The sequence below is a fragment of the Microcaecilia unicolor genome, chromosome 3 (genome assembly GCF_901765095.1).
Source record: "Microcaecilia unicolor chromosome 3, aMicUni1.1, whole genome shotgun sequence".
Taxonomy (NCBI): Eukaryota; Metazoa; Chordata; class Amphibia; order Gymnophiona; family Siphonopidae; genus Microcaecilia; species Microcaecilia unicolor.
Genome location: NC_044033.1, coordinates 364843337 through 364865758, shown reverse-complemented (window position 1 = coordinate 364865758; position 22422 = coordinate 364843337). Strand labels below are relative to the sequence as shown.

The following is a 22422-nucleotide window of genomic DNA, read 5'->3' as shown; positions in this document are numbered from 1 at the left end:
TTGTGAGGGCATCGTTCCTAAATGTGTTGTTTTAGCGCACCCCATGTCAGGAGTGTACTTCACTGCAGAACCAAGGTACGTTGAGTACGATAACCATCAGTGAAGGGCCGGCCCCCACCGTTAGGACTAGGCAGTCACCTAGGGCAGCAACATGTATCTTTTTTTGTTGGGGGGGAGGGGCGTGAAGATCACACGCAGTCTCAAAGCAAAGCAATAGTCCTGACTGTCGCTTAAAGAAAAATGAAGTACATACAGTAGCCTCTGTTTATCAGCAGGGTGGGCTGTTTTCAAATAACCCATTTACCCAGATAATTCTGGGAGGGGTGGTGGTGTTGGTGTGTGGGACAGCCTCTAGAGCTCTTATTAATACTTACAATGGTTTAAAAAAGAGCTTTCTTATGGATTTGGGTATCAGTGCTCCAGATGGGTTGGGGATAAATAGTTTCCAAGCTACACCACTGATCTTCAGTTTGCTGAAGAAAGTTAGCAGAATTAAGGTGACAGATATTAAAGGAAGGCCTCTCCAAACCTGTGTAGTGGTTTTTTAGGCATAGTAAAGATAGATGTTTCATCACCCTTAAAGGTCGTGCTTTACAGAACACTAATTAAGACAAGTCATTCTTCAATTTTTCTTTTAAAAGTGTTGATGTGAGAAATAAACTGGGTATGGTGTTTTATGAGGAATCTGATAGCTGAAATTAGAGCGTTCCTTACAACAGGCATTTCCATTTTGTGCACTGGTTTAATTAGTATAGCAAGCAATGGAAATTAATTTCACCATGGTTAACTTAAATCCTCTTAGAAAAGGTGGGATGTTCTTGTCTTTTCCTTTAGTCTAGTTAGCACTTATCTAGGAAGTCCTAATTTTACCCATGATGTGACATGTTAAAGTGGTGAAGAGTTTTAGTAAAATAGGTGTTCAACTATTTTACTCTCCCTGCCAGTTACTTTTTTTTGATAGCTTATCTTCTCAATTATACAAGTAGCTAAATACCTATTTTACCACTATGAGTTAAATGTCAATTCTTTTGTAAATACCTGCTGTAAACAAGGAACACTTTTTTTTTATGAAGCTTTGTATTTTTGACTTCTGGAAACATGAAGTAGAGGCAGTACCTTGCACTTAATACAGCAAGAGCAGCTCTTTAAGAGAACATTTTATTTCTTAAAAATACATTAACATGTAAAAAAAATGTCGCTTGTTTTTAATTCTTTTTTGCTTTCACTTTTGTTTAATTATTTATGGCTGCCTAAGTGACTGCCAGTGGAAGAAGAGGGAATGCAAGTGGTTTCCCTAGAGTTTTTATGAGAGATGTAATTTTATCTGGCCTAAATAGGCTTTTGGTGAGGTATTGTGGGCTTCTCCCTTTTCTTTTAGCTCCCACTTTTTCTGTGTACCTCATACTTCGTAATGTGGTTACTGACGAATACAATTCTTTTCCAAGTAGCTTACAATACAACTTGGTAGATTGCAGCCATTTTTCAACAAAAATTGTTTTAGAAGACTTTTATATTGAGATTTTAGTCCTAAGATCTTTCAAATAATGTATTTAAGGTATAATGCTTGAAACAAGTGAATGCATAGGATGTAAGAGTTCTAATACAAGGATCAGTTCAATGCTGCATGGCAAGAGCCTATTGTGTAACAGCGCCTGGGTGCACAGAATCCGTTATAGAATACCGGTGTAACCCAGTATTGGCATGTCTTACGCCCACAGTTACACCAGCCATATAGACCTGTGACACTGCAGTCACATAAACATAGCAGGGATGCACATAATTTAGTGTTGTGTAAGTTTGTTTGTAGGTGGCAGCCCCCCCCCCCCTGCATTTACATGGCATGCCACTTAGGCATATTTTAGAATAGTGCTTTGCTACCCTGTTAGCATTTTTTGTGGGTAGCTGCATGCTCATGCACGTAAGTGTTGTTATTAAGTAATACTGCACGCATAAGCGGCATGTAAATGCGGTCACCCAGTTATAGGATTGCCGGGGGGGGGGGGGGAGAGTAATTCTGAAACTTTGTAAATCTAAGTGCTTTGAAAATGAGCCCCATGCCACGTTCAGCAAACAATTATGATAAAAATATTAAAAGAAAAGCTTTCATGTTTTATCTTGTTAGTAGCACTGGTTAAAATGAGCAATGTGTTAATTTTGTGCAGCTGGAAGCTATAGTTTTCCTGATAGGCATCACTGAAAATTCTCATATTCTGTGAGTTCACTTTGAGGCAGTTTTGATCATGTGGGACAGGTAGTACAAAAATGAGTTTTACATAATTTGAAAGTGCAAGAACAATCCTTTCATTTGATGCCTGTTCATTTTGCTTCTCTCAGATTTTGTTATGATCCAAAAGTCATCTTGTAGAACTATATGCGCATCATGAGTAACTAAAAATTCTTTTGTATTGGTTGCTTAAATTAAGTGAAATTGTTTTTATACAATTTTATGATATTTAGTCATAATTCAGCTCTTAAAATATAAATCAGACAAGCTTTCTTCTATAACATTCTCTTCCACACCACCTTTTGCACAAAAGGTCCAAATTATTTTGTCCAAGTTGCACAGATCTGTAGGGCTGTCTACAGACTTGCAGTAACTTATAAAATTGCTAGGTTAACTATTTAAAGTTTCTAAAGGTAAACCAATGTTATAAACATAGAATTCATGGGTGAAGAAATTAACTACTATCTTTGGATTTGGTTTGGCAAATAGGTCAAGCTAACAACGTTTCTAGTCAATGAGAGCTTGACAGTTGTGAAATTCTGACCAATGAGAGGTTTGGCACAGATTTATCTAACCAGCAATAATAACTGGACACAGGCCACGTGATTACATTTCAGTTAGACTGTATATTGATACTGTTCAACAATGATTTGTTATACAATATTTTAGAAATCAATGCACTAAAGTTGCTTGACTGATCTCTGGACAATTTCTTAAGTTTAATGTGATTTTTAAACTCTTTGCATTTGTAGTGACAATATAGCTGAGAAATTAGGGTCTTGCTCTGTTGGAATTCATTGTGAGGACAGTTGTTGACAGAAAACTTAATGCAGGAAGGCTGTTCTGTTGAATTTGTCTTTGAGAATGAGAAGTATCTACTATTTGCAAGAATCGGTGGACTAGAAGGCACAGTTTCACCTTCAGATGCTACATTATGCTACTGTCACAAAAAAGTTTACTTGGACAAGTATAAATTCAGGCAGAAGCTATGTGCTGATCCGTTTTTCAGTTCATGGTACTGCAGTAAAGGGTGCTCTGAGAGCAGTATCCGTGGAGCTCGGTAGGAAAATTTATTACAGTAGATGCCAACAAGAAATTAAACCTGGCCAGAAACTTTGTTCCAAGTGTTTATCATCAGCTTCTGCAGCAAGTTCTTTGGGTGCCAGTGGTACTGTAACAGAATATGAAGAAGAATTTGGAGAGACTGATATTAACGCAGGTCTAACTGCTCTTGGGTACAGTCTGATGAAACATGGAAAAGTAAGCAGAAGAGATCATGTTGGCTACGACAAATGGAAATTTGAGCGAACAAAAGAAACTATGAAGACAAAATTTGCTTGTGCACTGTAAGTTGAAACAGAGGATCTAGAGCCAAAGTCATTACAAAACTGCACAAAATGTTCTGATCTGGTGAAATAATTAAAAGCATGAAGGGTACAGTTGCTAAGTCTTCTGAAGACAGGAAGTTTCAGATACTGACAATAATACCTTCAAGCTGGACAGTAGAGCAAACTGCTGAAGAATTTGGAGTTTTGAAACTTATAGTTGGGATCTTGAAAATTATAGAAAACTACTGGTTTCATGGCTGAGCCCAAATGCAGTAAAGGTACAGAACTGTTATCTAAAATATTGTCTAAAGTGGCTGAATTTTATGAGGAGAATATTTCCCGAATCTGCCCTGGAAAGAAAGACTTTGAGCGCATCCATAAGCAGAAAACACTGCTCCTGGCAAATGTTAATGGACTAATCAAAATATTTAAACAGAAGACAAAGGGAATGTAGAAGATTGGAATTTCTGAATACAGTGAATTGTGACCACCTTGGTATATTACTGTTGGTGCTAAGTGAGCTTATTCAGTATGTTTGCCAATTTTTTTTTTTAAATTTGTACCCCGCGCTTTCCCACTCATGGCAGGCTCAATGCGGCTTAGGTACTTATTTGTACCTGGGGCAATGGAGGGTTAAGTGACTTGCTCACCAAAATGTCAGACTACTGTTGTCAGCCATCAATGAATCAAAGTTAGACTACAAATTGCTGATGTCTTTAGTTGTATGTGATATAGGACCACGAGACTGTTTGATTTATCAGTGCCAGAATTGTCCAGGCAAAGTAGCTCACCATAGTTATCTACTTCAAGTTGCACAGTGCTTTGACTTGGAAGAAGGTGATGAAATCTCATTCAAGCAATGGCAGTGGGGCCACACAGATTACACAACAATATTCACAAGAGAAGTCTGTTGAGAACTTAGACATACTTTGCAACCAGATTGATGATCTTATTGTGCATCACTACACGGCTGCAGCTCTAGCTGCCTTTCTCAAGAGCAGTAAAGAAAATTTGAAAGCAGAGACAGCTTTAATTCTGCTAGACTTCTCAGGGAACTACTCGTTTATTTTCCAGGATTCCATTCACGGGTTTTATTGGGAAAACAGGCAAGCAACACTCCATCTTGTTGCTATTTACCACATACCGAATGAGGTCCTGTGATGCATTTCCATGTGTATCATCAGCAATTGCATGCAGCACGATAAAGTGTGTGTGTATGCATTTCAGAAGCCATTCAACATCTGAAAGAGGAGCTGCCTAATATTACACACGTTAAATATTCAGTGATCAGTACAAGCATTATAAGAACTTTGAGGCTGTGCATACACCAAGAAGTTTTTTAATTGATCATCAAAGTGGCATTTTTTCACCACAAGCCACAGAAAGTGTGAGTGTGGGGGCATCAGTGACACCGTGAAATGTTTTGCCACAAGAAAAAGTCTACAACATGCCACCGTCAACATATTTTGTCTCCTGATGATCTGGTCAACTGGGCAAACAAAAGCATAATGAATATAAAATTCATTTTTGTTCTGCCAATATTGATTCTGCTCGTGAAATGTTGGAAAATCTATTTGCAACTGTCAAAACAATACCTGGTACACAAAGCCACCACAGTTTCATCCCTCTCAAGAGTGAGGTCAAAATTGGCAGAATATCTGTAGACTAGCCGTTAAGCCCGTTAAAATGGTGAGTATTGGTATGTTCTATTTTGATGTCTTCCCTCCCTCCCAGCTGCAAGGCCCCCCGCCCTTCCTCCTTCCCTGCCAGCTCCAAGGCCCTCTGTCCCTCCCTCCCAGCCAGCTCCAATGCCCCATTCCCAGCCAGCTCCAAGGCCCCCCTCTGTCCATCCCTCCCAGCTCCAAGGCCCCCCCTCCTTTTGACCTCCCATGTCCAGCATCCTCCCTCCTTCCCTGCCAGCTCTAAGGCCCTCTTCCCGCCCCCTGCCTCCCTCCCAGCTCCAAGGGCCCCCCCTCTGTCCATCCCTCCCAGCTCCATGGCCCCCCTCCTTCTGAGACCTCCCATGTCCAGCATTTCACCTGCCCTCCCCTCCCCCCCCCAGGTCGCAGCTGCCCCCCCCCCGTCCACCCGGGCCGGGCCCTCTTCACTCCATTAAATGTAAAGCGCCTCACCTCCGAAACCGCAGCAAGCAGATCGCCTCCCGTCTGCCTTCTTTCCCTGCCTGTGACCCGCCCTCTTGTGACGTAACGTCGGCGAGGGCGGGACACAGGCAGGGAAGGAAGGCCGACAGGAGCTGATCTGCCTGCTGCGGTTTCGGCGCTGTAAGTTCAATGGAGGAGAGAGGGCCCGGGTGGGGGGGGGGCGTTAGCGACCTGGGGGGGGGGGAGCGGTAGCGACCTCGGTGGTTCCCTCGTGGTGCAGTCCTCGGCGCACTTTCCATCTCTGTTCCGTCATCACGTCTTCACGTGGGGGCGGGACAGAGAGGGAAGTCTCTATTGTGCATTGCCATTTATATGTTTGATGATGCAACAACAGTAATAGTGAAAGAAAAGAGTGGCATTTCTGTACAACTCAAGTGTGGTTAATATATTGTTTATTACCGAGATTCATATTTGGGAACTATCTAGGAACTTTTTCAAGAAAATGCAGGTATATTGATTAACTTTAAGCAACCGAAGGATCCTGTATTGTCACTTTTCCTGGCCAAGTCATGGGGATGATTGCTGAATACCCATTATCCACATGCTGATGACTGTTGATGTTCTAACTATAACTGGTCATCAGTACCATCTGAACAAGAGTGATGGAAAAAATGTGAGCTTTACACACACAGCTTTTAAAGCTGAACACTTTAAATAACTTACCGGATTCTTGAATTGATGCACTTGCTCATGATATCTGTTAAAATAAGCATGTCTGCAAAGATGTTGCTGATGACAATTGTGCAGAATTTGGAATTGTTAAGGATAGCTTGGGAGAATCAAAATGAAACTGGCATCAGATGAAAAGGATTTTTCTTGCACTTTCTAGTGATGTAAAGATAATTTTTGTACTACCTTTCCCACATAATGAAAATTGCCACCGAAGTGAACTCAGAATATAACAATTTTCAGTGAGGCATATCAGGAAAACAATAGCTTCCAGCTGCACAAAATTAACACATATTGCTCATTTTAACCATTGCCACTAACAAATAAAATAGGAAACCTTTCTTTTAATATCTTTGGCACAGTATTTGCTGAAAGTGGGATTTTGTTACATGAGGTTGAATAAAATCCCATTTTTCACAATAGCTCTGAAATCATGTGTCCCAGCTCAACATGGGTTGCAGTTTCTGAATCTACACAAAATTCTGAAAAAGTGGAGCAAAATTCTCAGCTGTAGGACACTTAATGGCAGAGTTAAGATCTAAAAGGGACCCAGATTTTCAGTTGGCTTCGATCTGTGCTGCCCCCCCCCCCCACCCCCCCCTGTTGGATAAAAAGCTGATTATCTCAAAAACTGTTGAAGCTAGAAGCCTGAAAGTTTGCAGTTTCTCATCTTATATATTGGTCTCCATTCTGGTAGATTATCAATTTCTGAAATGATGAGGTGTGGAGGCTTCAAATTTTTGGTTGAATTGACATGGAATGACCCAAATGCATGTTTTAAAAATGAACCTTATGGTCCTTATCCACTGTTGTGTGTACATTTATGGTACTTTCTGGCACGTATGATAGGTAGTGCTACACACGTTTTACAGTGTACAGCAGTTACTATGTGTCCGACTGCAAGGTCTCGAATATGTGAAGCAAGATGAGCAATTAGATGACAGACCTGCTCATAAGGCAATATTTGACAGAAAATCTAGTTATTTTTTTTACAAATTTTGTATTTGAGGCATAGATTTAACATATATCTACACAGAGTGTGCAATGGGGGAAAGTTCTCCATCATACATGCTTACACTATACAGATATAGAGGTAAGCGTGCAATTCAGTTAAGGACATACAGTCCTTAGTACGGTGTAGATTTTTTTTTTTTTTCTGTGACAGTAACTTGCTTTCTTTTTCTGTGACCATTGTAGTTCCTCCTTTCTTTTCCCTGTTGATTTTCATTTCCTTTTTCTACATTCTTTCTCTCTCTCTCTCTCATTAAGTATTTCTAAACTGCTCTGAAGACTTTGCCCTAGGGCAGTATATCAAGCCTTAAACTTGAAACTTGGTGCTTTTTCACTTAGAAAGGTATGTTTCATAAGCCTTCACTAAAAAGCCATGACCATTTAAACAAGAAGCCCACAGTAACAAGAGGAAACCACTAGAGTCAAGAAATAATGGTTAAAGCTAAATAGAAACCTATTATTACTCATTATAGTGGCAAAAAACCCCTATGTGCTTAGTGTCAAACAAGCAAATAGGGGTTTTTTGCCACTATAATGAATAATAATAGGTTTCTATTTAGCTTTAGTCATTCGATTTTTTGAGAAACCTGATAAAATAAGATGATACCTTTTTTATTGGACATAACTTAATACATTTCTTGATTAGCTTTCGAAGGTTGCCCTTCTTCTTCAGATCGGAAATAAGCAAATGTGCAAGCTGACAGTGTATATAAGTGAAAACATTCAAGCATTACTATGATAGTCTGACAGGGTGGGAGGATGGGGGTGGGTCAGAGGTATGCATGGGGACATCAAAGCATATCATTGATATTCTAACAGGATGGGTGTGGGTAGGTGAGGGGAGGGTGATCAACAGAGACATACAGTTTTATGGTTTATAATGGGCTAGGAACCCCAGGTCCTTGTTAAGTCCTTTCTGTTGGGTGTTAAAATATTCAATCATTCTGACTTCAAAGGTCTTACGTTCTTGTATGGTTTTAAAGTTACCTTTCAGTATTCTCACTGTGAAATCACTGCTACAGTGTCCTGGTTCTGTGAAGTGCTGTCCCACCGGGGTGGGGGCCCTACTGGCTGTATTGTTCATGTGATGTCTATGTAAATTGAATCTTGTCTTAAGCATCTGACCTGTTTCTCCAATATAGCATCCTTCGTTACATTTTTTACACTGAATGATATATACCACATTGGAAGATGAGCAAGTGAAAGATCCCTTTATGTTGAATATCTTTCCTTCGTGGATGACTTTGGGGTCCTGTGAAATATTTTGGCATAGTTTGCAACTGGATAAATTACAGGGAAGAGTGCCCTTCTGTTCCTTTTCAGTCTGTGATGGAAGTTTACTTCTGATTAGCTTGTGTTTTAACTTGGGTGGTTGTCTGAAGGCCAGTACTGGTGGGGATGGGAATATCTCTTTCAGTAATTCATCCTCCTGGAGTATAGGTTGTTACAATCTATACTCCAGGAGGATGAATTACTGAAAAAGATATTCCCATCCCCACCAGTACTGGCCTTCCGACAGCCACCCAATTTAAAACACAAGCTAATCAGAAGTAAACTTCCATCACAGACTGAAAAGGAACAGAAGGGCACACTTCCCTGTAATTTATCCAGTTGCAAACTATGCCAAAATATTTCACAGGACCCCAAAGTCATCCACGAAGGAAAGATATTCAACATAAAGGGATCTTTCACTTGCTCATCTTCCAATGTGGTATATATCATTGTGTAAAAAATGTAACGAAGGATGCTATATTGGAGAAACAGGCCAGATGCTTAAGACAAGATTCAATTTACATAGACATCACATGAACAATACAGCCAGTAGGGCCCCCACCCCGGTGGGACAGCACTTCACAGAACCAGGACACTGTAGCAGTGATTTCACAGTGAGAATACTGAAAGGTAACTTTAAAACCATACAAGAACGTAAGACCTTTGAAGTCAGAATGATTGAATATTTTAACACCCAACAGAAAGGACTTAACAAGGACCTGGGGTTCCTAGCCCATTATAAACCATAAAACTGTATGTCTCTGTTGATCACCCTCCCCTCACCTACCCACACCCATCCTGTTAGAATATCAATGATATGCTTTGATGTCCCCATGCATACCTCTGACCCACCCCCATCCTCCCACCCTGTCAGACTATCATAGTAATGCTTGAATGTTTTCACTTATATACACTGTCAGCTAGCACATTTGCTTATTTCTGATCTGACGAAGAAGGGCAACCTTCGAAAGCTAATCAAGAAATGTATTAAGTTATGTCCAATAAAAAAGGTATCTTATTTTCTTTTCCATGTTTTATTTTGTTTGATTTCTATTGATAACCTTAAGAGTGGACTAACACGGCTACCACACTCCTCTATTTGAGAAACCTGAAATTCTATAGGTCCCCAGATTGATTGTGGTCCAGAAATAATGGTGCCACATAATGTCTTAGGTGTAAGCATATTATATACCCCTTACATGAGCAGATCTTTTAGACACACATGCAATAGTTGCATTCTGTGTATCTTTCCATTTTTGAAGTCTCCATGCCTACTGTAATCCTAAAAGAAAAAACATTGACTGTCACCTACCAAGTTGTTAACAACAAAATAATCAGTGTCTAATTTTAAATGATGTAGTTTGTTATATGAACATATGGACTTTTTTTGTTCAGTAATTGAGTTTTTAAATAATAAAACAATAATACTCTGTCACAATGTATAGTAACACGGGTATAAATCAATATGTATAAACATAACATATTTAAATACTGTAGCTGCTGGAAGAGTTGGATTATCAATATATATCATCATCTTTGGACTCAGATTGTAAAAATTATCAACAGTTTCCCTAAGAAGTTTACAAACCTTGTAGAAATTTGTTTTTCAGCAGCATAAATTTCATATCGTCTAAAGGCAAGTTAAGAAATATGGCATTTTCCCAGTTTTTCAGTATTTGTTATATAGCAATGGCAAAAAGTCAGTCAATTTTGGTTTAGTTAGTCCTTAAAATAAAGGTGAAGAAAATGTAAGATGACTATCCGGCTCATTTTCGAAGAGAAGGGCGTCCATCTTTCAACATAAAACGGAAGATGGATGTCCTTCTCACAGAGACGTCCAAATCGATATAATCGAAACCTGATTTTGGATGTCTCCAACTGCAGCCCGTCGCAAGGACGTCCAAATTTCAAGGGGGCGTGTTGGAGGCATAGCGAAGGTGAGACTTGGACATGCCTAACATTTTGGACGTCTTTGAGCCATAATTGAAAAAAGCAAGGACGTCCCTTATGAACACTTGGACGTTTTCACCCAGACGTGTTTTTTTTTTTTTTTTTACAAATAAGGCACAAAAGGTTGTCCGAAATGACCAGGTGACCACCGGAGGGAATCGGGGATGACCTCCCGTTACTCCCCCAGTGGTCACTATCCCCTTTCCACCATCAAAAAACATCTTTAAAAATATTTCATGCGGGGGGAGTGGCAAGATGGCGTCCTAGCTAGACCTACAACACTTTCTCTGTTAGCAGGTATTTACCTGATTCAGCTTTTTTATCCCCTAAATTTCGATATGCCGCATACTAAGAGAAAGGGGACAACAAGGGGGCAATCGCCGCTTCCTTTAACATCGTCTCCTGCCCAGCTAACACTTGATCGGTTTGTAAGGTGCTTACCTCCTGAAGGAGGATTGGCGTGCCCCGCATTGAGCGATGTCGAGGGAGCGGCATCGACTCAGGGGTTGGATACAACTCTCTCGCCGCCTACGCTGAGACCGCCTCCCTGCCCAGCCGCTTCCAGATTTGATGGGGCAGACCAGGCGGCGTCCGATGTGTCGAGTTTGGGCCTGCTTGGTGATTCACCTTCTGGAGGGGCGGTTGGAAACATCGAGGAGCAGGAAATGCTCAAGGAGGCGTCGTTGGAAGTTATTTGGCAAGCAGTCCAGAAGCTGACGGTTGAGGTGGCAAATTCAACTAAGCAAATGGCTACTGTTGTGAGTAAACTGACGGTTATGTCAGATTCCTTAGATAATATAAAGCAAGAACACACTAAACCGATTGGGCAATTGGAAACGGATGTTAACTCCATTAAAAGTTTAACGGACACTTTGGTTAAAGATAAAATAATTTCGGCTCGAAAGTTGGAGCAATTAGAAAATTATAATCGAAGACTAACTTTGAGATTGCTAAATGCTGCCAACTATGACACCTCGCGATTTTCTTAAGAAGTATCTTCTAGAAATATTGAATTTTTCCTCAACAGATATTCCCCCTTGTAATAGAGTGTATTATCTGCCAAATGTTTTAAAAGAGAGAGATGTTTCTGAATCAGCGAAGGTTGCATTGGATATTGATACTCAGAACTTAACTGCTATCTTGGAAGATTCCATGGGAGATGTTACAACAAGAGGAACTTTAATCTTGACCTTGGTCTTTGAACAAGATATAAATTTATTGATGAAACTTTACTTTAAATATTCCTCTAAATTATTTTGTGGCCAAAGAGTCTGGATGTATCCAGATGTAGCAAAGATTACACAACAAAGGAGGAAACAGTTTTTACAATTGAGGAATGATGTTAAAGGATTGGGAGCAACATTTATGCTGGCCTATCCTTGTAAATGCTTAATTCGCCTATCTGGAATTAAATATGTATTTTTTGATCCACTTCAATTAAAGACGTTTCTGGACTCTAAAAAACTTTCTAGTTAAATGGTTTGAATAATTCTCAGCGATGATGTATAGGGATGAAGATCAGGACTACCTTTAGATTATATAGTTACTTTACTGTTACATACTCCCTGAGTTGTACTTACAAAACCACTCTCCCCCCCCATATGGTGGTCTGAGGAAGAGTAAATACAAATGTTTCTTCTTACATAGATGTATTTTTCGTTTATATAATTTCTCTGTATTTCCTTACAAATGATTGTTTGTAATATTGAAATCATATAAATAAATAAATTAAAAAAAAAAAAAATTTCATGCCAGCCTCTATGCCAGCCTCAGATGTCATACTCAGGTTCATGACAGTGCATGAAGGTACCAGTAGCAGTTTCAGTGGGTACTGCAGTGCACTTCAGACAGGCAGACCCAGGCCCATACCCCCCCTACCTGTTAAATTTGTGGAGGAAACAGAGAGCTCTCCAAAACCCACCACAAACCCACTGTACCCATATATAGGTGCCCCCTTCACCCGTAAGGGCTATGGTAGTGGTATACAGTTGTGGGTAGTGGGTTTTGGGGGGCTCAGCACACAAGGTAAGGGAGCTATGTTTCTGGGAGCAATTTATGAATTTCACTGCAGTGCCTCCTAGGGTGCCCGGTTGGTGTCCTGGCATGTCAGGAGGACCAGTGCACTACAAATACTGACTCCTCCCATGTCCAAATGGCTTGCATTTGGACATTTTTGACATGGATGTCTTTGGTTTTGAAAATCACCGAAAGTCAGAAACATTCAGATCCAAGGACGTCTAAGGATTTGGATGTCTCTGGTATTTTTCAAACGAAAGAAGGACATCCATCTTGTTTCGAAAATACGGGTTTCCCCGCCCCTGGATTTCGACGTTTTGCAAAGATGTCCAAATCGCAACTTTGCCGTTTCTTTCGAAAATGCCCCTCTATATCATAAAAAATTTCATAAGAACGTTGTTATTTATTTAATTGTTGATCAAATTTGCTCCGAAAATGCATGAACTGGAGGGCAGTCATATATCATGTGATGTAAGGAGTCTGTAGCTTGAGCACAATACTAATTGGTGGTAGTTTCGCATTCCATATTTTCCCTGGGGTCCAAAAGGCTTTATGAAATGAGAAGAAAAATGATTGAGAGATTCCAGTTGCTAGTACTAGATGATTGACTTTATTCCAGAAAATAGTCCAGTCAGGCTGAAAGAATGTATCTGTGAAGTCAGAAGGCCAATCTGATTGTGAATGAATAGGTGGACCGAAGAGTTTGTCCTTCAAGTTTTTGTAAAATTTGGAAACTGCTTTACCTTTTGTTTAGAGTTCAATCACACCAAGATCTAATGAAGGCTTGATCCTTGAGGGACTCCAAAAAGTGAGGACCAGCTGTGATAATTTGAGATAATATAAGCCCATTAAAGTGTGGAGGAGAATGTAGAAGGATACAAGTCTTGCAGATTATGGAGCGAGCGTAGTTGACACACACAAAAAAAGTGGATCCAAAAAAGAGTCCTCTCACAGATGGTGTTTCCTGAACAAGGTCTTTATTTCAAATTAATAAAACTGACACGAGTCGTGTTTCGGCCATAAAGACCTTCGTCAGGGGTCTACAGATTTCCAATAAAGAAAATAATCTTGCAGAATAAACACACAGTTAACTTTCCGCTAACTGAGAAATCACATCAAAATGCTATTAGGAAAACAACTCCATCAGCATCGGATATACCGAAATGGATAACGGAAACCTTTGTGTATCAGCTAGTAGCGCTATAGAAATGATAAATAGTAGTAGTTTATCAAGATTATGGATAGCAGATTGCATAGCAATATGTTGAATTTCTTAAGATGGGACGGAATGATCATAGAACCAAATGTTGATATTTATTTAGATTTTGCTCACACCTTTTTCAGTAGTAGCTCAAGGTGAGTTACATTCAGGTACACTGGATATTTCTCTGTCCCAGGAGGGCTCACAATCTAAGTTTGTACCTGAGGCAATGGAGGGTTAAGTGACGCCCAAGATCACAAGGAGCAGCAGTGGGGTTTGAACCAGCCACCTCTGGATTGCAAGACCAGTGCTCTAACCACTTGGCCACTTCTCCACTCCACTGATATTGGAATACGAGAACAAACTGTTGTACTTCTAGGGAAAGGGAAATGGGACTTGATATACCGCCTTTCTGTGGTATTTTGCAACTACATTCAAAGCGTAGGATCCTTGTAGCCAATGAAAGCCTTATTGCATTAGAGACATGAGGTGATATAAATAAGTCAGGTAAATTAACACCTCATGTTGTCTAAAGGCTTTAGGCTTCTGCATAGCTATACAGGGTTACTTACGCTTCCGGATGAAGGAACAAATTTTGCAGTCCAACCACTTAAAAAATGATTTCCGGCATGGTGATGGTAGCCTGGAGAGGATATGTAAAATATGAGGGGCCCACCATGTAAGATTTAACGGTAACCAGGTTGTTAATGATTTCCATAGGATCTTTAATTTTAGAAATGTTTAAAGAAATAATTTGTTCCCAGTCTCTGTAAATTTGTATACCTAAGTACTTAAGGGAAGTTCCAAATAAAGTTCATATTAGCAAAATCTGATGATATAGTTAAGTCATTCAAGGGAAACATTTCAGACTTTTCCCAGTTCACTTTATATCCTGAAAATTTGGAGTACGAAGATACCAGGTTCACAAATGCTAGGATAAAGGGATTTGTTTTTTTTTTTTTAATAAAGTAAACCATCATTAGCATATGCAGCTAACTTTATTTATATTCTGTTACCAATTTGAGTACCTTTTATGTTAGATGACTGACATATGGAAGATGATAGGGGTTCTAAGTCTAGATTACATAAGAAGGGAGAGAGGACATCCTTATGAGTACCTCTACTGAGGGGTATGTCCTTAGTAAGATAATCATTAACTTAAACTCTGGACACAGGACACTAGTATAATGCTTTGATCCATGATATAAAGCAGTGTTTTTCAACAGGTGTACTGCGACTGCTCCCCAGCTGTGCCATGGTCCCATTCCCAACCAGCAACCTGGCATTTAAAGTTTTCTTCTGTAGTGGTCTGCGGCAGTGATTCAGACAACCTGCTCACTTCAACCCCTGAGTCTGTTCTGATATAACTTCCGACTTCAGCGTAGGTGGAAAGCGTCAGAGCGGGCTCAGTTTGGGTCAAACAGGCTGTCTGAATAGCTGCCACCACCACTGACTGCTGCAGAAAAATGGTGAGGCATATGCCAGCACTGTAGAAATGTACTGACTGCAAATTCTGAGGATACAATACTGTTGTCTGTCCCCCAAAGGCAAGATAGCGAATGCTACATACCTGTAGAAGGTATTCTCCGAGGACAGCAGGCTGATTGTTCTCACTGATGGGTGACGTCCACGGCAGCCCCTCCAATCGGAACACTTTCTAGCAAAGTACTTTGCTAGTCCTCGCGCGCCGATGCGCACCGCGCATGCGCGGCCGTCTTCCCGCCCGAATCGGCTCGTGCCGGCCAGTCTTATATGTAGCAAGACAAAGACAAGGGAAGACACAACTCCAAAGGGGAGGCGGGCGGGTTTGTGAGAACAATCAGCCTGCTGTCCTCGGAGAATACCTTCTACAGGTATGTAGCATTCGCTTTCTCCGAGGACAAGCAGGCTGCTTGTTCTCACTGATGGGGTATCCCTAGCCCCCAGGCTCACTCAAAACAACAACCATGGTCAATTGGGCCTCGCAACGGCGAGGACATAACTGAGATTGACCTAAAAAATTTACCAACTGAGAGTGCAGCCTGGAACAGAACAAACATGGGCCTAGGGGGGTGGAGTTGGATTCTAAACCCCGAACAGATTCTGAAGCACTGACTGCCCGAACCGACTGTCGCGTCGGGTATCCTGCTGCAGGCAGTAATGACATGTGAATGTGTGGACAGATGACCAAGTCGCAGCTTTGCAAATCTCTTCAATAGTGGCTGACTTCAAGTGGGCTACCGACGCTGCCATGGCTCTAACATTATGAGCCGTGACATGACCCTCAAGAGCCAGCCCAGCCTGGGCGTAAGTGAAGGAAATGCAATCTGCTAGCCAATTGGATATGGTGCGTTTTCCCACAGCCACTCCCCTCCTGTTGGGATCAAAAGAAACAAACAATAGGGCGGACTGTCTGTTGGGCTGTGTCCGCTCCAGATAGAAGGCCAATGCTCTCATGCAGTCCAATGTGTGCAGCTGACGTTCAGCAGGGCAGGAATGAGGACGGGGAAAGAATGTTGGCAAGACAATTGACTGATTCAGATGGAACTCCGACACAACCTTTGGCAAGAACTTAGGGTGAGTGCGGAGGACTACTCTGTTATGATGAAATTTGGTGTAAGGGGTCTGGGCTACCAGGGCCTGCAGCTCACTGACTCTACGAGCTGAAGTAACTGCCACCAAGAAAATGACCTTCCAGGTCAAGTACTTCAGATGGCAGGAATCCAGTGGCTCAAAAGGAGGTTTCATCAGCTGGGTGAGAACGACATTGAGATCCCATGACACTGTAGGAGGCTTGACAGGGGGCTTTGACAAAAGCAAACCTCTCATGAAGCGAACAACTAAAGGCTGTCCTGAGATCGGCTTACCTTCCACACGGTAATGGTATGCACTGATTGCACTAAGGTGAACCCTTACAGAGTTGGTCTTGAGACCGGACTCAGACAAGTGCAGAAGGTATTCAAGCAGGGTCTGTGTAGGACAAGAACGAGGATCTAGGGCCTTGCTGTCACACCAGACGGCAAACCTCCTCCATAGAAAGAAGTAACTCCTCTTAGTGGAATCTTTCCTGGAAGCAAGCAAGATGCGGGAGACACCCTCTGACAGACCCAAAGAGGCAAAGTCTACGCTCTCAACATCCAGGCCGTGAGAGCCAGGGACCGGAGGTTGGGATGCAGAAGCGCCCCTTCGTCCTGTGTGATGAGGGCCGGAAAACATCCCAATCTCCACGGTTCTTCGGAGGACAACTCCAGAAGAAGAGGGAACCAGATCTGACGCGGCCAAAAAGGAGCAATCAGAATCATGGTGCCTCGATCTTGCTTGAGTTTCAACAAAGTCTTCCCCACCAGAGGTATGGGAGGATAAGCATACAGCAGACCCTCCCCCCAGTCCAGGAGGAAGGCATCCGATGCCAGTCTGCCGTGGGCCTGAAGCCTGGAACAGAACTGAGGGACTTTGTGGTTGGCTCGAGATGCGAAGAGATCTACCAAGGGGGTGCCCCACACCTGGAAGATCTGTCGCACTACACGGGAATTGAGCGACCACTCGTGAGGTTGCATAATCCTGCTCAACCTGTCGGCCAGACTGTTGTTTACGCCTGCCAGATATGTGGCTTGGAGCACCATGCCGTGACGGCGAGCCCAAAGCCACATGCTGACGGCTTCCTGACACAGGGGGCGAGATCCGGTGCCCCCCTGCTTGTTGACGTAGTACATGGCAACCTGGTTGTCTGTCTGAATTTGGATAATTTGGTGGGACAGCCGATCTTTGAAAGCCTTCAGAGCGTTCCAGATCGCTCGTAACTCCAGAAGATTGATCTGCAGATCGCGTTCCTGGAGGGACCAGCTTCCTTGGGTGTGAAGCCCATCGACATGAGCTCCCCATCCCAGGAGAGACGCATCCATGGTCAGCACTTTTTGTGGGTGAGGAATTTGGAAAGGACGTCCCAGAGTCAAATTGGACCAAATTGTCCACCAATACAGGGATTCGAGAAAACTCGTGGACAGGTGGATCACGTCTTCTAGATCCCCAGCCGCCTGAAACCACTGGGAAGCTAGGGTCCATTGAGCAGATCTCATGTGAAGGCGGGCCATGGGAGTCGCATGAACTGTGGAGGCCATGTGGCCCAGCAATCTCAACATCTGCCGAGCTGTGATCTGGGACGCTCGCACCCGCGAGACGAGGGACAACAAGTTGTTGGCTCTCGCCTCTGGGAGATAGGCGCGAGCCGTCCGAGAATCCAGCAGAGCTCCTATGAATTCGAGTTTCTGCACTGGAAGAAGATGGGACTTTGGGTAATTTATCACAAACCCCAGTAGCTCCAGGAGGCGAATAGTCATCTGCATGGACTGCAGGGCTCCTGCCTCGGATGTGTTCTTCACCAGCCAATCGTCGAGATACGGGAACACGTGTACCCCCAGTCTGCGAAGTGCCGCTGCTACTACAGCCAAGCACTTGGTGAACACTCTGGGCGCAGAGGCGAGCCCAAAGGGTAGCACACAGTACTGGAAGTGACGTGTGCCCAGCCAAAATCGCAGATACTGTCTGTGAGCTGGCAGTATCAGGATGTGCGTGTAGGCGTCCTTGAAATCCAGAGAGCATAGCCAATCGTTTTCCTGAATCATGGGGAGAAGGGTGCCCAGGGAAAGCATCCTGAACTTTTCTTTGACCAGATATTTGTTCAGGGCCCTTAGGCCTAGGATGGGACGCATCCCCCCTGTTTTCTTTTCCACAAGGAAGTACCTGGAATAGAATCCCAGCCCTTCTTGCCTGGATGGCACGGGCTCGACCGCATTGGCGCTGAGAAGGGCGGAGAGTTCCTCTGCAAGTATCTGCTTGTGCTGGAAGCTGTAAGACTGAGCTCCCGGAGGACAATTTGGAGGTTTTGAGGCCAAATTGAGAGTGTATCCTTGCCGGACTATTTGGAGAACCCACTGATCGGAGGTTATGAGAGGCCACCTTTGGTGAAAAGCTTTCAACCTCCCTCCGACTGGCAGGTCGCCCGGCACTGACACTTGGATGTCGGCTATGCTCTGCTGGAGCCAGTCAAAAGCTCGCCCCTTGCTTTTGCTGGGGAGCCGCGGGGCCTTGCTGAGTCGCACGCTGCTGACGAGAGCGAGCGCGCTGGGGCTTAGCCTGGGCCACAGGCTGTCGAGAAGGAGGATTGTACTTACGCTTGCCAGAAGAGTAGGGAACAGTCTTCCTTCCCCCGAAAAATCTTCTACCTGTAGAGGTAGAGGCTGAAGGCTGCCGGCGGGAGAACTTGTCGAATGCGGTGTCCCGCTGGTGGAGCTGCTCTACCACCTGTTCGACTTTTTCTCCAAAAATGTTATCCGCAAGGCGAGTCCGCAATCTGCTGCTGGATTCTATTCTCCAGGTCGGAGGCACGCAGCCATGAGAGTCTGCGCATCACCACACCTTGAGCAGCGGCCCTGGACGCAACATCAAAGGTGTCATACACCCCTCTGGCCAGGAATTTTCTGCACGCCTTCAGCTGCCTGACCACCTCCTGAAAAGGCCTGGCTTGCTCAGGGGGGAGCTTGTCCACCAAGCCCGCCAACTGCCGCACATTGTTCCGCATGTGTATGCTCGTGTAGAGCTGGTAGGACTGAATCTTGGCCACGAGCATAGAAGAATGGTAGGCCTTCCTCCCAAAGGAATCCAAGGTTCTAGAGTCCTTGCCCGGGGGCGCCGAAGCATGTTCTCTAGAACTCTTGGCCTTCTTTAGGGCCAAATCCACAACTCCAGAGTCATGAGGCAACTGCGTGCGCATCAGCTCTGGGTCCCCATGGATCCGGTACTGGGACTCGATCTTCTTGGGAATGTGGGGATTAGTTAAAGGCTTGGTCCAGTTCGCCAGCAATGTCTTTTTTTTTTTTTTTTATTTCTTTATTTATAATTTTAAATTACAATTTTCAAGGATTACCTTGTACAGAAATACAGGAGGAAAATAAAATAATATCCAATGTCTTTTTGAGGACATGATGCATGGGTACTGTGGACGCTTCCTTAGGTGGAGAAGGATAGCCAGGAGCTCAAACATTTCAGCCCTGGGCTCGTCCTCCACAACCACCGGGAAGGGGATGGCCGTAGACATCTCCCGGACAAAGGAAGCGAAAGACAGGCTCTCAGGAGGAGAAAGCTGTCTTTCAGGAGAGGGAGTGGGATCGGAAGGAAGACCCTCAGACTCCTCATCAGAGAAATATCTGATGTCTCCTTCGTCTTCCCACGAGGCCTCACCATCGTTGTCAGACACAAGTTCACGGACCTGTGTCTGCAACCGTGCCCGACTCGACTCCGTGGAACCACGGCCACGGTGGGAGCGTCGAGAGGTAGACTCCCTCGCCCGCACCGGCGAAGCTCCCTCCGCCGACGTAGTCGGGGAGCCTTCCTGGGAGGCTACCGCAGTCGGTACCGCAAGCGGCACCGATGTCGGAGACCTCACCCCGGACAATGGGCCAGCCGGCGCCTCGCTCGAAGGTACCGGAGGCGCAAGCACCCCCGGTACCGGAGGGGAAGGGCGCAACAGCTCCCCCAGGATCTCTGGGAGAACGGCCCGGAGGCTCTCGTGCAGAGCGGCTGTAGAAAAAGACATGGAAGCCGATGCAGGAGTCGATGTCAGAACCTGTTCCGGGCGTGGAGGCTGTTCCGGGCTGTCCAAAGGGGAGAGCATCGACACCTCTTGAACAGAGGGCGAGCGGTCCTCTCGGTGCCGATGCTTACTGGGTGCCGACTCCCTCGGCGACCCAGAGCTCTCGGTGCCGACACGGGAAGGGGACCGGTGACGATGCTTCTTCGATTTTTTGGAGCGAAGCACGTCACCGGAGCTTCCTGGCACCGACGAGGAGGACGTAGAATCCAGCCGTCTCTTCCTCGGGGCCGAGGCCGAAGAGGGTCGGTCTCGGGGGGGCTGTACCGCAGGAGCCCTCAGGGTAGGGGGAGACCCACCCGAAGGCTCACCGCCACCAGCAGGGGAATGGACAGCCCTCACCTGCACTCCAGACGAAGCACCACCGTCCGACGACATCAGCAGACGAGGAGGTCTCGATGCCACCGACACCGACGCAGCCTTCCGATGTCGCCCCGATGCAGAGGGCCGATGCCTCGATGCACTCGATGCAATCGGGGGCGAGGATGAAGGTTCAGGCGCCGACGACGTCGAGGCAGTCGATACTCCCGGTGCCGATGCCGACGAAGAGCCCGAGAACAAAATGTTCCACTGGGCTAACCTCGCTACCTGAGTCCGCTTTTGTAAAAGGGAACACAGACTACAGGCCTGAGGGCGGTGCCCAGCCCCCAGACACTGAAGACACGACGCGTGCCTGTCAGTGAGCGAGATTACCCGGGTGCACTTCTTGAAGCCGCTGGAAGACTTCGATGTCATGGGCGGAAAAATCGCGCCGGCGAGATCAAAACTCAAAATGGCGAAAATGGCACCACAAAAATAGAGAGAAGAAAAACTTCGACCGAGGCCTAAATAGGGCCTACCCCGACGACGAAAGAAAACTTACCGGGGCAAAGAACTCGAAGTACGGGAAGGGAGAAAACCAAGAGGCCTCCTCCCGACACCTTTTTTTTTTTTAAAGAACAAAGTCGATGAACGACGCGCGAGGTCAACTTTTTGGGGCGCGAACGGCGAAACACGACTGTACCGAGCGCGGACAAAAGAAGACTGCCTGGCACGAGCCGGTTCGGGCGGGAAGACGGCCGCGCATGCGCGGTGCGCATCAGCGCGCGAGGACTAGCAAAGGACTTTGCTAGAAAGTGTTCCGATTGGAGGGGCTGCCGTGGACGTCACCCATCAGTGAGAACAAGCAGCCTGCTTGTCCTCGGAGAATGACTGGTGAGCCTTAGTTAAGTAGTTCAAGTCTAAGAACTTTGGGGTTTACATAGCTAGGAATTTCCTCATAACTTTTTTTTTCACTGAATGATTACCTTACCTTATCTTTTTTTTTTTTTTACACAGTCTGAGTAAATTAATCTGTACTTTTCTAACTCTTTTCTACTTATTATTAGACCAGGGGAAGCGTTGTTAACTGCACATACGACTTGTTGCCATTTTTACCATAATTGTATGGAATATCATTACACCAAACCTCTATGCAGTATTTCTTTTGAGTGGGACAGTAGCACAAGGTGTTAAATTCAGGCTTTTGGTGTGGTTAGGGTCAGAAGATCTTGAGGGGGATGATGTGTTTGGCACTATGGGACCAAGTGCAGTTCTGTTGCTTCTGTTTTCATTTGTCACCAGTGTTGAAGCCCTGTTTTTGTTGTTGTTGGTTTTTTTTTTTTTTTTAAAGATAAGAGAAATGTGTGTGTGAGTGGGGGTGTATTCACTTTAAAATTGTTGCTTTTGATTGCATGTTATTTGTTTGTCTATAAAGATAACACAATGATTAACATTTTAATTATTGAACTTTAAACATAATCTTAATACTCGTTCGTTAAATGATAAAATATATCCTTAAACTGATGGTGTGTCTTTGACAATTTTTGTGCCATGTCAGTGTGCCACTTGATATGGTCAGAAGCTTTTTCTGTGTTGAGTACCAGACCACAGGCTCAGGTGACTTTTTGGCCAGAAATTGATGCCATGAAATCTCAAATTGTCAC

The 22422-nt window shown here is 44.1% G+C and overlaps 1 protein-coding gene across 1 annotated transcript in view; it reads left to right on the top strand.

Moving 5' to 3' along the window:
- Positions 1-22422, top strand: part of MAN1A1 (mannosidase alpha class 1A member 1) — a 309444-nt gene that overhangs the window by 2099 nt on the left and 284923 nt on the right. The gene's annotated exons all lie outside the window — the stretch shown is intronic.